The following is a 14,383-nucleotide window of genomic DNA, read 5'->3' on the forward strand; positions in this document are numbered from 1 at the left end:
ACCAAGTTACGCCCCGCGTACTGAGTACGCCCTGCGTAATTTGAGATTACGCCCCGCGTAATCCCAGACCCTCAGTCTATAAATAGAACTCGAAATCAGCCATTTTCTCTTGTTCAAACTCTTCCCTCTCTCTAAGTTTTGCCTCGATTTGCGTGCCAATCATATCCCGAAGCCCCGGTAATATTCCCGAACCCCGAAGCAAGATCCGAAGCCCCGAGGATCCCGAAGAGCGTTATTCCCGAGCCGAAGCTCTGCCCGCGAGGAGTTCGATTTTGGTGAAAATCTTCGAGATCTATCGAAGTATACTACTTCTATAAGCCGTAGTGTTGTCGGATCATCTTCTGATCAAGTGAGTGTGTAGTTATTTTCTTTCCAACGGAATATTATGAAGTATCCTATATAAAATACGTGTTATGTGTATATATTTTTGCTGTTATATGTGTGAATGTATATTCACTCTCTTCTATCTCATAGATCTGACTTATTCTCTATGAAATACGTGTTATGTGTGTATGCCTCATCTGTTATGTGGAATATGTATTGATTAAAGCATGCTATACACGTTTTTAAACAATGTATAAAAATGTATATTTTTATCTAATAATATGTTGGGTAGAACATGGGTAGATAATTGGTGTGAAATAAACAGATGAGAGGCCTCGGTGTTATTGGTGTTATTCTAGTCATTCAGCAGAGTATGGATGACGACCACGGACTATTCTAGACTGTCCTGTGGAACACTAGCAGGCTCATTACCTGTAGGTGTTGTGAACGACATGTTCACCAGTGTACTCTATCCCCCACATGGTTGCCTTTAGGATACTTATTGTTGAGGAAGCCCCTCTGCAGTAATGTTCGTCCCGATGAAAATCCTGAATTAGGTTCCTTATAATAGAAGTTATTTAGGGACGTAAAGTGAGGATAACGGGAATGGGTAATCGGGTTTATTGTGGATTGTTGAAATTAAATATAATTATTGTGGGTTGAAAACCCTATATGCTCACCAGGCTCCCAAGCCTGACCCACTCAGTTTATTTGCATTACAGGAAGTGGCGCAAGAGCTTAAGATGGGCGAATCATCAAGTTGTTTTGTTTACAAGTCTGTATATGTATATATTTGTTGAATGACTTGTAATGTTATCGTTTATGCTTTATGATCTGTATCGGAACATGACATCCCGACTTTTGATTATGAAATAAAATCATATTTCTTTATGAAATGTTTTGATAAATATCTATTTTATCATGTTTTGTTTTTGGGAACAAATTCCGCATCTCTTTTAAAACTAAAAGGATTTACTCTGAAAATGTTTAAAAAGCATAAATGAAATCGGTCTTTTCTGGCCGAGATTTTGGGGATGTCACACATTATCCAGCACTACGCTTGGCGTACTCACCTGGCTGCCACCTTGCATGTATGGGCTGAAATGCAAACTTTTCCCTTCAGTGACCAATTCTGCCAATAACTTCAAAGTACTATAACTTCTTTGCTCTAAGTCCATTTCCGACGAACTTTATATCCACGAAAAGGTGGCAAGATGTCCTATGCTCCTAGCTACACCCCAGGCCTTAAAACCTTTCGAATAAAACCTGAGACCCATAAAAGACCGAATCTTTATATTACGCTTATACCCTTAGCCTCCGAAGACACAATCGGACACTTTCAAAACCGGGTGTTACAGCATCGCTAATGGAATTGTCATTAGTCAACGAAAGTATACATTGGACTTTGACTAACAGTGGCTTACAAGGCTGCAAACCCAATCAAATTCCCATGGAACAAGTCACCTAAATGGACATCACCCTTGCTGTAAACATGCTTAGCCAGTTTGTCTGGTCTCCTGACAACCTCACTAGGAAGTACCGATGCAAGTACCTCGCTATCTTAAAACTACACCCAGGAAAGGAATATTTTTACCCTACAAAGGGTAACTTGGGTTTAGTTGCATATTGTGATTCAGACTAGCTTGGTTGCTCACTTACTAGAAGATCAATAACTTATTTTATCACCTTAGGCAGGGCACCTATATCTTGGAAAACCAAGAAATCATCTATTCTTCCTGCTCTTCTGCTGAAGTTGAGTACATATCGATGGCCAGAAATCAGTGAACTCATATGGGTTTGTTGATTGCTCGCTGATCTAGAAGTCGCTCAGTCAGGACCAACTCCACTTTATTTACTTTATTTTGATAATCAAGCCACTCACCATATTTCTAAGAATCATGTTTTTCATGAAAGAACAAAACATGTCGAGATTGATTGTTAATTCTTTCGTAAGCGTGTGGAGTCCAAAGAAATTTTACCATGTGCAATTACTACTACAAATCAACTTGCATACATTTTTACCAAACAACTAGGGACACCCTGTTTTCGTTTTCTATTAAGTAAGATAGGCGTTCGTGACCTCCACGCTCCAACTTGAAGGGAATAAAGGAGTTTGTTTAGGATTAGATTTCCATATATGTAGTTTATTATTAGGATAGTTATAGTTTCCTTATTTTATTATTACTTGTTGATCAAGAATGTTCTTGTATAAATACTCTTCCTATTCTTCAATAAAAATATAGTTCATGAATGCAATTCTTCCTGTCAGCCTAATTCCGTTTTCTATATATTTTTCGGTTGCTACACTTATTTATTAGGATGTTGAAACATAAAATTCGAAAGCAAACGCGGTGTGGAAATATATACAAAGACTTTTACTTGGTAGAAAAACAAAAGGATTGAATTTCACGAACCTTCTGTGGATATATCTACCAAGTACATATTTCTATATGATTAGGATGATCAGTGGATATATACCTTTTCGTGTATATCCTTTCGATTTTTTCAATATTAGTTGGAGAAATTATAGGGTTTAGTTTTAGATTCTATATAAACTATCCATTGTATTATCTGATATTCATTGTCTTCCTTACCGGTGAATCCAGCATGATGAATTTAGCCAGAATCCTTACTGGTGTTCTCCTCCTCTTCTTCGTCTTCACAGCACCATCCACCGGGGAGATCACTTCTGTGAAGATCCGATCCGATAACCGACGCTTTATCTTCTTCGAGAATTTCGGCTTTACACAAACCGGTCATGTCTCCATTGCCATCTCCTCCGTTTTTGTTACCTCAATGCCGGTCACCTCCAACTTAACACGACCTGATCCTTCACGTATTGGTTTCTATCTTATCTCAGATGTTGCAAGACCCTATAAGAATTACGAACGTATTTCATGCAGTCTGGACTCCAAATACATCTCACTACTCTTTACTTTCCAAGATCTCTCCCCTTCTCCTCAGTCTTCCTTCAACAAATCCCACTCTGTGACTTTTCCCAGTGATTACTCGCTCTACTTCACCAATTGCAACCCTTTATCCTACGTGACGATGGACGTCAGGACAGAGTTCTACAACACTGACAATGGCAACACCAAAGACTATCTATCAGCCGAGCTAACACAGCTTCCGTCTCATTACTATAATTTCTCCCACGTTTATCTCATTTTTCTAGGGTTTTGGATCTTGGTATGCTTCAAGAACAAGGTATCTGTCAACAGGTTTCATTTACTAATGGGTGTGTTGCTTGTTATGAAGTCACTTAGCTTGTTCTGTGCTGCAAAAATTCATTATTATATGAAGGTTACAGGTAATCCTCATCATGGCTGGAATGTCATGTTTCACATATTTCAGCTCATCAAGGCTGTGCTTTTGTACATTGTGATGATGGTGATCAGTGATGGCTGGTTTTTGTTAAAGCCGTTTGTGCAAGAAAAGAAAATTAACAACAAGGTTTTAATGGTAGTGATTCCAATTCAGATTTTGGCTACTGTGGCTTCTATAGTAATAGGGGAAAGCGGACCTTTTATTAAAGGCTGGATGACTTGGAACGGTGTCGTATTGGTGATAGAGGCCGCCTGTTGCTATGTTATAATGCTCCCCACAGAGGTGATTTGTTGGTTTTGTGATGAGACTCGTGAGACTGATCAAGATGCGAAGGCTGCTAGGAAATATTTGGCAATGTTCTCTATGGTTGTTTTTGGATACTTCGGTATTGTGTGGTGCGGCGTTGTCGGACAGTTGATGTCTATTAGGTCATTGGAAACAACTGGTCTTGTGTTATATATGGTGATGTTTTGCATGTTCAGGCCATTTGGGAAAAACAAATACTTTCAACTTAATCTTAAAGAACAAGGGGCGCAGGAGGAGTTCGTACTTATCTAGATTATACTCGAGTAAACTTAATCGTCAAGTAGTTTTTTTTTTTCTGGAACAATATGTTGATAATGTCTTTTTGTTTTCTTTTTCGTCGTAGGGAATTAATGTGGTAATTGTTAAAAATCTTGGATACTTCTCGTTAATGTTGGTAGTTCAAAATATCTGCAGCTGTAGTTCTTCATATTATATTGTTCGTGTCTTACTTTGTTTCTTTTGAGGGTAATTCTAGTTTTGTGCTTGATCTGTTACATATCTTGACATTTGTTATTCATGATATTTTTCCCACCGCCTCCAACACATTTAGAGATCTCTCCGCATTATTATACGTTCCCCCATAGCATTTAAATCAAAAGATGTGATCTAAATATGTTAAAAGATAATGGGAAAATGACTTACCGGTCCAACAAAGTTTCCAAACCGATCAACAAACTCCAATGATGTTTTGTCTGTTCAAAAAAACACAACAAACTTAACATTTTGTCTAAAAAGCTCAACTAAGTTACACTTTCCTGAAAGTCAAATAAGAGAAATAGATGACATGGCTTATTACCGTCTCGGGAAAATGACTTGTTAGACCAACGAAGTTTCCAAAACGTTTAAAAAACTTCAATCATGTTTTGACTGTTCAAAAAAAAACCAACGAACTTAAACAAAACAAAATTGAGATTTTTTGAACGATTTAGAACTTTGTTGGACTTTTTAAACAAAATGTTAAGTTCGTTGGGTTTTTTTGAACAGACAAAACATGATTGGGGTTTTTTGAATAGTTTGAAAACTTCGTTGGGCTTTTAAGTCATTTTCCCAAAGATAAATAAATGGTATCTTCAAAAGAAAGAAAAGATAAACATATCACAACAAGAATTGGGAGTATTTGGGACGTCGCTTTTTGCGATGACGGGACCAATAGCGGCGACACCAAAGTAGACGCGCTTGCTGCCGCTGCTAAAACAACATCGTCGTCGCTAATAGAGGTGTCGCTAAAGATATGCGCCGGAGATCCGTCGGAGACACGCCCCTTTCAATGCTGACCCTTGGTTCGGCACATAATCCAACGGATAGAGTTTGTTCCAGTGGAAGGCAATAGAGACGACGCTTTTAGCAGCGACATGTCGCCGCTATAGGTGACGATCCGTTGACCAACCTTAGATCAAATCCTGGCCCTACGATTCTTACCCAATCCAACGGTTGGTGATCCCCAGAAAGGGCGCGTTCAGTTCCCTTAAGTATGTCGCCGCTAATAGCCCATTTGTCGCTGCTATTAGTGTTGCCCCCTTTTGTTCATCTGCGTCTTCCCAGACTCTATTCTGTAACTCCAATTGATAACCTATCTCAACTAAACGATCTCTCCGTCGACGATTTGCGACATCTCCGGTGGCACCACTGCTCTCCACCACCGATTCACCTCCAAAGCCGACTCCCACTGCCGGTATAACCTCCAAATCTAATTGCCACCTCCATTGCCGACTGCACCTTCGATTTAGACTTGGTATCTCCGGCGAGGTTTGTTTTCACGACCCATTTCTCTTTCTCTTCTTCTCTTAACACACATAACCACCACCGATTCCGATTTCAACTGATTTAATTTGTTTTTTTTTCTGTTTTAAGTTCCCAGCTTCACCACCGAGTGCAGCTTCACCACCGAGTCTAGCTTCGTTTTTCCAGCCAAGAACAGGTTAGTTTGATCTGTTTCACTTCTGAATATGGATTATATGCATGTGGATATCTTAATCATTGTATGAATTTGGAATGTATATGTAAATGTGATGGAAACTATTGACTGTGAAATTGATGAAAACTATTGCATATAAGTTTGATTATTTTGATTTGTTTCACTTGTTTGAATGTATATGTAAAATTGATTGAAACTATTGACTGTGAAATTGATGGAAACTATTGTATGCAGGAACATGTTAGTTTGATTAGCCTGATATGTTTCATTTGTTGATAATGTAAGAATTGATGAATTTATATGTAAATTGATATGTTTCACTTGTTGATCATGTATGAATTTATATGTAAATTGATAAGTTTCACTTGTTGATCATTTATCAATTGATGAATTTATATGTGAAATTGATGTATATATGTGAAACTATTGTATGTTTATCATGAATTTATATGTAAAATTTAAGAATGTTTATATGATTATTAGAAATATATTTTATTCTATATTAAAAAAAATACATCATAATACATAATTTTTTCTATAAGCTAATAAAGAAACATTGGTCAAAATGTTTTTAAAAGAAAAAGAAGAAGAAGAATAAACAAACTTGCAATTGCTACAGCCAATTCAGCTTTTGCTAAATCTTTTAATTTCATTATCTCTAATATATAATTTTTTCTATAAGCTAATATCATTTATGAAATATATTTTATATATTAAAAAAAGTCATAGTCCAGTTTTTAAAATATAAATAAACATATTTTATGATTTAAAACATTAGTGACTATATTTATATATTTTAATAATAATAAACCTAACTATTTCCAAAAAAGACTTTGATATAATCAACTTTTCTATTCTTTTGATATAATCTAACTTTCATATCTTTTACACTAACAATACTATTTCCAAAAAATATGATAGTTATCATTCAATAATACAATCATAATAAACTAATTAAATTATTTATAAATTAGTTATTGAAATATTAATCACTTTAAGTATAAATTAGATTAAATGAATCTTATTATGAAAACAAAAAAAAAAAAAAAAAAAAAAAAAAAAAAAAAACTTATTAAATGAATCTTATTACGTAAAATAAAAAGTAGGTTATTTAGTTACTTAATCCATCATATCCATTAACTTTATCACTTCAATATCTATATTTTCATTCCTAATTCTGGTTCTTGTAGAGTAACACTAAAACATAACCTATGTTTCAGTTGCAACATGTCTATTGATAAAACCTGGACTACTATTGAAAACCGGAACATTACCCTGTTCCAACAAGGACTCGAATCTTTTATCGAGAGGTCCAAACCACATGTCAATAACAAAGGTCAAATCAGATGCCCGTGTAACAAATGTAATGTCAATAAATTTATACTACTAGCCATAATGAAATTCCATATACTTTAACACGGTTTAGTCCACATTATGTTATATGGAAGTATCACGGCGAAAATATAGTCCATCCGGTTGTTGAAGGCATACCGCGTAGTAACGAGATGGACGGTGTTACTGTTGATGTTATGGGGGTGTGATTGGAAATGATACCAACCACGACGAAGGGAACCCAGATATTGGTGATAGCGGTGTCGATGATGGATTTCAAAAGCTGTTAGATGAAGTCTAATTAAAATTATATCCTGGATGTTCGTTTTCGTCCCTTGACTTTTTAGCAAAGCTAATGCATACCAAAGTGATCAACAAATGAACTAATAGTTCATTCGATCAGCTTCTTGAGTTGTTGAAAACTGCATTTGGAAACAGCCCCCCCCCCCCCCCCCCGGGGTCACATTATGAAGCAAAAAAGACACTTAAAAAATCGGCGTGGGTTATGAGTCGATACATGTATGTAAAAACGACTGTTTTCTTTTCTGGAAAAAAACACAAGTTGTTGCAAAGGTGTCCAATTTGTAATGAGAGTCGGTGGGTTGATGAAAATACAAAGGGAAAGAAGCTAGCTCATTCACTCCATGCATGTGATAGAAATTGGATTTGTGGTGCAATCCTAGTGTAAGATTTGGTGGTTCCAAGGAGATCTCTATCACAAGAATGAAACACCCACTTTGGGGCCTTGGATAACCCTAAATATAAGGCTTGGATACATGCATCTAAAAGATTCTTGTACTTCTGTAAACTCTAGTATATTATCATTCACTTTCAACCATAAAGGTTATGCATGTTGTTATTGTGAACATATGACCCAAATGGGAACTTTAATCAACCAAAAATAACATGCATTCTGTCAGAAACAATTGTTCGGCTGTGAACAGCCATATCTCACTCATTTCTTGACCAAATCATGATATTCTTTTTCTGAGATGTAATTCTCTGAGTTAATTTTCGAACCCAGTGCTCTCACTGTAAAACATTAAGAATTCGATTTTTTTTCGATTTTTACAAAACAGTTGCGCATACATAACTTTTTCTATGATCACTAGTATTTCATAGCATAATAAAAGGCCTTAAACCTCACATTAAATCTGTAGAAAATTTTTTTAGGTGACACATTTATCTCAAAAGACCTAAACTTTCATGAACAAAAACGTTATAGAAGTTTCTACAAAAATTGTTGAACTTCCAACTACATTTGGAATTCATGCACTAGTTAGTGCTATATTTCTAAACTTGTTGGGGTTGAATACCCCTATTTAGCTCCGAAATAATTTTTATCCAAATTGATTTATGTAAGCTCATGGTTTCAAGGGAAGGGATGTTCTGTAAAACCCCAAGTGCTAGAACAAATTTTTTGTTTTTCTACAAAAATAATGATTTAATGGCTAAAAACTCAAAATAAATACTTATGGATGAGATAAAATTCTGACAATTTATAGAACGGATTTATGTACGAAATAAGGATGTTACCTAAATTTTCATACAATTTGGTGAATGTTTCGTATTTTATTCAATTTTTTCATTAAATTAGAGCATGAATGTGCTAAGCTGCATAATGCTTAGATTACATAATTTTAGAGGATAGGTGTTACTCTATTGCGCATATCTTGTCTCAGTCCAACCATTGTAGTGTGAGACCTTTTAGTCGAAGAATTATCTAGTTTCGGTACTATGTAATTGCATTCGTGAGGTAGTTACATGGTATTAAAGGGGGTTCCTTCTACAGCTGATAGCGGAGAGTGGTGTGATAGTGTCCTAGGAGATCCTAGGAGATGCTTTAGAGCATTGAGCATTTCGCTATGTAAGTGGATATTTAGATTGTTAGAAAAGTAACTTGGAGGATTCGGGGTGATTCTTAAGGAAAGTATAGATAGATGTGTAAGGGACTATGGGCTCGTATTACTAGAAGCAAATGATTTGTACTCAAGTCAAGGAAAGTCACGATGATACCAGGGAGCTTGTAGGGTGTGGAATTCTTCGAGTATATTCAGTTGGTTTGTATGGTTTATTTTCAGTATGGTGGTCACTCAAGGAAATTCTGGTGTTGATATGGGTACCAGTGTCAGTTCTAGTACTGGTGATGGTTCGGGTTCAGGCTATGGGGTCGGGATTATGGATGATTAGATGTAGGAGTTCATTTCATCAAATATTACCCGCAACATTCTTGAGCAGACTCATGTTATCTTTAGTACAATCAAGGAGGATATCATGGATGAGCGCTTAGGCGCTTTTTCTGAGATGGTGGCAATGATGGGAGCTCGCACTTTGACTTTCTGTGAGTTTCAGGCTTGTGGGGCTCCAGAGTTCTTTGAGAAGAAGGACCTGATCACGAGCAAAAGTTGGTTAGCGGATGTCACGAACGCCTTCCGTACTAGTTGTTGCCCCGATGGGGTAAAGGTTAGACTTGCATCCTGTCTTCTGAAAGACAAAGCTAAAGATTGCTGGGAGGAGGTTGGATACGCCTTGGGAGGTGAGGCGGTGGAGTCAATGACTTGGGAGGATTTTGTTGACGAGGTTTTGGGCTGAGTTTGCACCATTGATTAAGGTCCAACAGTTGGCGAGGAAGTTTCAGGACCTTCTCCAGACTAGTGAGACGGTGGTGGAGATCACTGTTATGTTCTGAGAGAGGGTGTTACTAGTTCCCTAGTGTGCGGTGGACGAGGAAATGAAGAAGGTGAGATATCACGAGATGTTGAGGACCAGTTGCAGCGTCCGCTCCGACGACCTTGAGGATCATAGATGGTCGCCAGGGCCAGGCAGAGGCACCTGTTGTTAGGAGCAGGGCATTTCAGTTGACATCCGAGGAGGCTCGTGCAGCACCAGATGTGTTGACGATTTATGTATCTTATCCTTATCTTTTTATTTATTTTGATTTTCCTTCTTATATATGTGTTTTGTTTTTAGGGTCGTTCCTGATGAACGGTATCTCTAATTTGGTTTTGTTTGATTTAGGGGCTACCCGATCTTTTGTATCTCTCGTGCTCAACAAGAGATTTGTTGATGCTCTGGCGAAGTTGGAGTATTTATTAGAGGTTGAGATTGTGGATGATCGTCCTGTACGGGTATCTAGGGTTCATTAGGGAAGTATATTGGAGTTGTTTAGTGATCATTACCTGATTGATATGGTTCTTATTCCTCTGTGTGGGAGCAAGGTTATTATGGGGATGGATTGGTTAAGCCCCAATTGGGCAATGATTGATTGCGAACATTAGATGGTACGTATTTGGACCCCAAGTGGGGGAGAGTTAGTGATCCAGGGAGAGGGAGTTCATTATAGTTCAGTCCTCTATTCAGCAGTCAGGCTCAGGCATTATCTTCAGCAGGGTTGTTATGGGTTTGTAGCTTATATGAGGGATACCCAGGAGAAGGGTAAGACGACTATGAGTGATATACCAATTATTCAGGAATAGCCGGATGTTTTTCTGGAGGATTTGCCTGGTGTGCCTCCGGAGAGGTAGGTAGAATTTCGGATTGACTTGGTTCTAGGTGCGGCTCCGATAGCTAAGGCACCTTCTCAATTAACACCCCCAGATATGCAGGAGTTGTCTACACAGTTACAAGAGCAATTAGACAAGGGATTTATTCGGCTAACTAGTTCACCATGGGGAGCACCAATCATGTTTGTGGAGAATAAGGATAGGTCGCATCGGATGTGTATAGACTAACGGGAGCTGAATAAGGTAACAATGAAGATTCGTTATCTACTCTCGAGGATTGATGATTTATTTGACCAGCTTCAAGGTGCATCTTGGTTCACCAAGATTGATCTGTGTTCAGGTTATCATCAGATGAGGTTCAGAGAGGAGGATATGCAGAAGACGGCCTTCCAGACTCATTATGGTCATTACAAGTTTGTGGTGATGCCATTCGGGCTCACCAATTCTCTAGCCACATTCATGGATCTCATGAATCGCATATGCAGGCCCATGCTGGATCGGTCTATGATTGTGTTTAATGATGACATCCTAATCTATTCCAACACCTAGGAACAGCTTGAGGACCATCTGAGGGAGGTGTTAGAGACTATAACGATGGAGAGATTATATGCGAGTTTATCCAAGTCTGAGTTTTGGTTGTGCGAGGTGCAGTTTCTGGGGAACCTTGTCAACCATAACGGTATTTTGGTCAATCCGGACAGGGTTGAGGCGGTGATGAGGTGGGAAGTTCTGAGGTCTACATCTGAGATTCAGAGTTTCCTTGGATTGACAGGTTATTATCGAAGATTCATTCATGATTTCTCCAAGATAGTGGTTCCTCTAACTCGGTTGACGAAGAAGGTCGTCATGTTTTGTTGGGGGCCTGAGCACCAGGCAGCTTTTTAGACTCTGAGGTGGAGATTGTGTGAGGCGCCAATTATAACCCTGTCAGAGGATGTTAAGGATTTTGTAGTGTACTATGACACATTAATCACAGGTTTGGGTGCAATATTGATGCAGCGGGGTCATGTGATCGCTTATGCTTCGAGGCAGATGAAGCTTCACGAGGCGAATTATTCTACGCATGATTTGGAGTTAGGGCTTGTGGTGTTCACCCTCAAGATTTGGCGACATTACCTATATAGGGTCCGTTATACTATCTACACGAATCACAAGAGTCTGAGTTATCTGGTGGATCATCCAAATCATAATATGAAGCAGCATAGATGGTTGGATGTGGTGAAGGATTATGATTGTGAGATCCTTTATCACCTGAGGAAGGCCATCGTGGTGGCCGATGCTCTCAGCCACAAGGAGGTTTTCCCCCCAATCAAGGATGTGTGTTTAAGGATGACTGTGATTACCCCACTCTTAGAGAAAATTCAATAGGCTCAGGTTGAGGCAATGAAGGAAGAGCGCCGGAAGAGTGAGAGCATAGTGGGTCAGGTGGCTTCCTTTGATTATGACAGCCGAGGATTATTGATCCTTCATCGGAGGGTGTGGTTTCATTATTAGGGTGGTGTGTGTCAGGTTTTGATGGAGGAGGCTCACAAGTCTAGATTCTTTATTCATCCCAAAGCAACAAAGATGTATACAGATCTCCAGTCTGATTATTGGTGGTCATGTATGAAGCGAGACGTGGCCTGGTATGTGGAGAGGTGGTTGACTTGCAGGAAATTCAAGGACGGGCATCAACGACCTCACGGAAAAATGGAGCCATTGGAAATTCCTGTTTGGAAATGGGAAGAGATTACAATGGATTTTATCACAAAGTTGCCACGAACGACGCACAGAGTGGAATTGATATGGGTCATCATGGATCGATTAACCAAGAGCACGCATTTTATCCCGATCCAAGAGAGTATTTTGGTGGAGAAGTTAGACGATATCTACATTCGGGAGGTTGTGGCAAAGCATAGGGTGTCGGTTTCCATGGTCTCTAATAGAGATGTTCGGTTTACTTTCATGTTTTGGAATAGATTTCATGATAATTGGGGTACTTGATTGCACGTTAGCACGGCTTTTCACACACAAACTAACAGTCAGAGTAAGCAAACTATCCAAACACTGGAGGACATGCTGCGGGAATGTATACTGGATTTTGGCGGGAGTTGGGATACATATATCCCTTTGGCGGAGGTTCCGTATAACAACAGTTTGTTGGATTAGGTGTCTAAGCATATTATAATTGGTTTGTACTTGACCCGATAGTAGCATGGTCCTTTTGGGTTGCCTTCACCGGAACAATTTGATAGGATGGACTTTTGAGAAAGAGGTTATTTGTGATTTATTAATATATTATAAGTATAATATATTAATTGAGAGATCATATTATTTAATTAGTATTGATCAAGAATTAATTTGGAATTAAATTTGTGATCAAAAGAGACTAATTAAATTTATGGGGATTGATTAAGTAAATTAATAATACTTATAGTTTGGGCTAATGATCCATGGTTGATTAGGATGGGCTAAACCTATATGATAGTCCATGAAGGTTTAACTTAAAGGGCCTAAGAAATATGAAGGGTCATGGTGAATTAGGGTTTGCATGGAAGAAACCCTAGTCTTTGCCATACTATAAAAGCAATCCCTTAACCCCTAAAATCGGCCCCATGCATTCCAAAGAAGAACCATAACCGCTTTTGGTGTTACCTAGCCTCTCTCTCATAAGCCTCCTCTTGCATTTGGTGTTTGTGACACATTAGAGGCATCACATTTGAGTTGCTAAAGCTTTTTAAGGCCACGAACTACAAGCTACATTAAGAGGTATTAAGCTAACTTGGTTTTATGTTGTATATCTCCAATTGCATGCTAGTTAAGGTGTATGCTTTGGAAAAATGAAATTGCATGTATAATTAGAGAAAACTTAGATCCAAAGCATCTAGGGTTGTATGTGCATCATAGGAGTGTTATAGTACTCAAAACCCAACAGTGGTATCAGAGCCTAGGGTAGTTTTCTGTTATATTGATACATTGGTAATTGTTCAAAGCAAGAAAATTGTTTTCTTTGGAATCCGACTGATGACCACGATGTGGTGACTGTTCAGTGAACATTTTTTTCAGTTTTTTGGCCAAATTTTGGATTAGAATCATTACCACAAACTGTTTTGACTATTAAAAATCGTTTTTGTGATAAAGTAATGATTTCTCTCATCCAGTTAAAGGACAATTATCAATTTTTAAGGTAATAAGTTGATTATTTGTATTATTTGATTTGAATTGTCTTGTCTTATGAGTTAGATTAGATCAACGACAAATTACATGATAATTTTATTGGTTAAAATTGATCTAATTCTTTTAAAGAATTCCATAACTTGTCCTCAAGTTATGGAAAATGAAAAGTCTCATTCATAAAAAAAATGCATTAACTCATAAGTTATGGAAACCAAGAGTTTTGAAGAGTTTCAAAACTTGCCCTCAAGTTTTGGAATTTGTAAAGTCTCATTCATGAAACATTTAATTCCAAACCCTAGGATTTTAAAAGTTTAAAATTCAACCTTTATACTATTATAATACTAAAAGTTAATACTTATATATATATATATATATATATATATATATATATATATATATATATATATATATATATATATATATATGTCTAAAACAAGTCAATCTTACCCTTACTAGACCACATTCACAAAGCTGGTCTATAAGGAGGGTATAAGAAAATTGCATATAAAATGGCGATTAA

The 14,383-nt window shown here is 37.6% G+C and overlaps 1 pseudogene; it reads left to right on the forward strand.

The window, feature by feature from the left end:
* The first annotated feature begins 2,931 nt into the window (after positions 1-2,931).
* LOC145099635 (protein CANDIDATE G-PROTEIN COUPLED RECEPTOR 7 pseudogene) lies at positions 2,932-4,209 on the forward strand (annotated as a pseudogene).
* Positions 4,210-14,383: the final 10,174 nt, after the last annotated feature.

The sequence above is a fragment of the Lactuca serriola genome, chromosome 4 (genome assembly GCF_051521515.1).
Source record: "Lactuca serriola cultivar US96UC23 chromosome 4, Lser_US96UC23_V15, whole genome shotgun sequence".
Classification (NCBI taxonomy): Eukaryota; Viridiplantae; Streptophyta; class Magnoliopsida; order Asterales; family Asteraceae; genus Lactuca; species Lactuca serriola.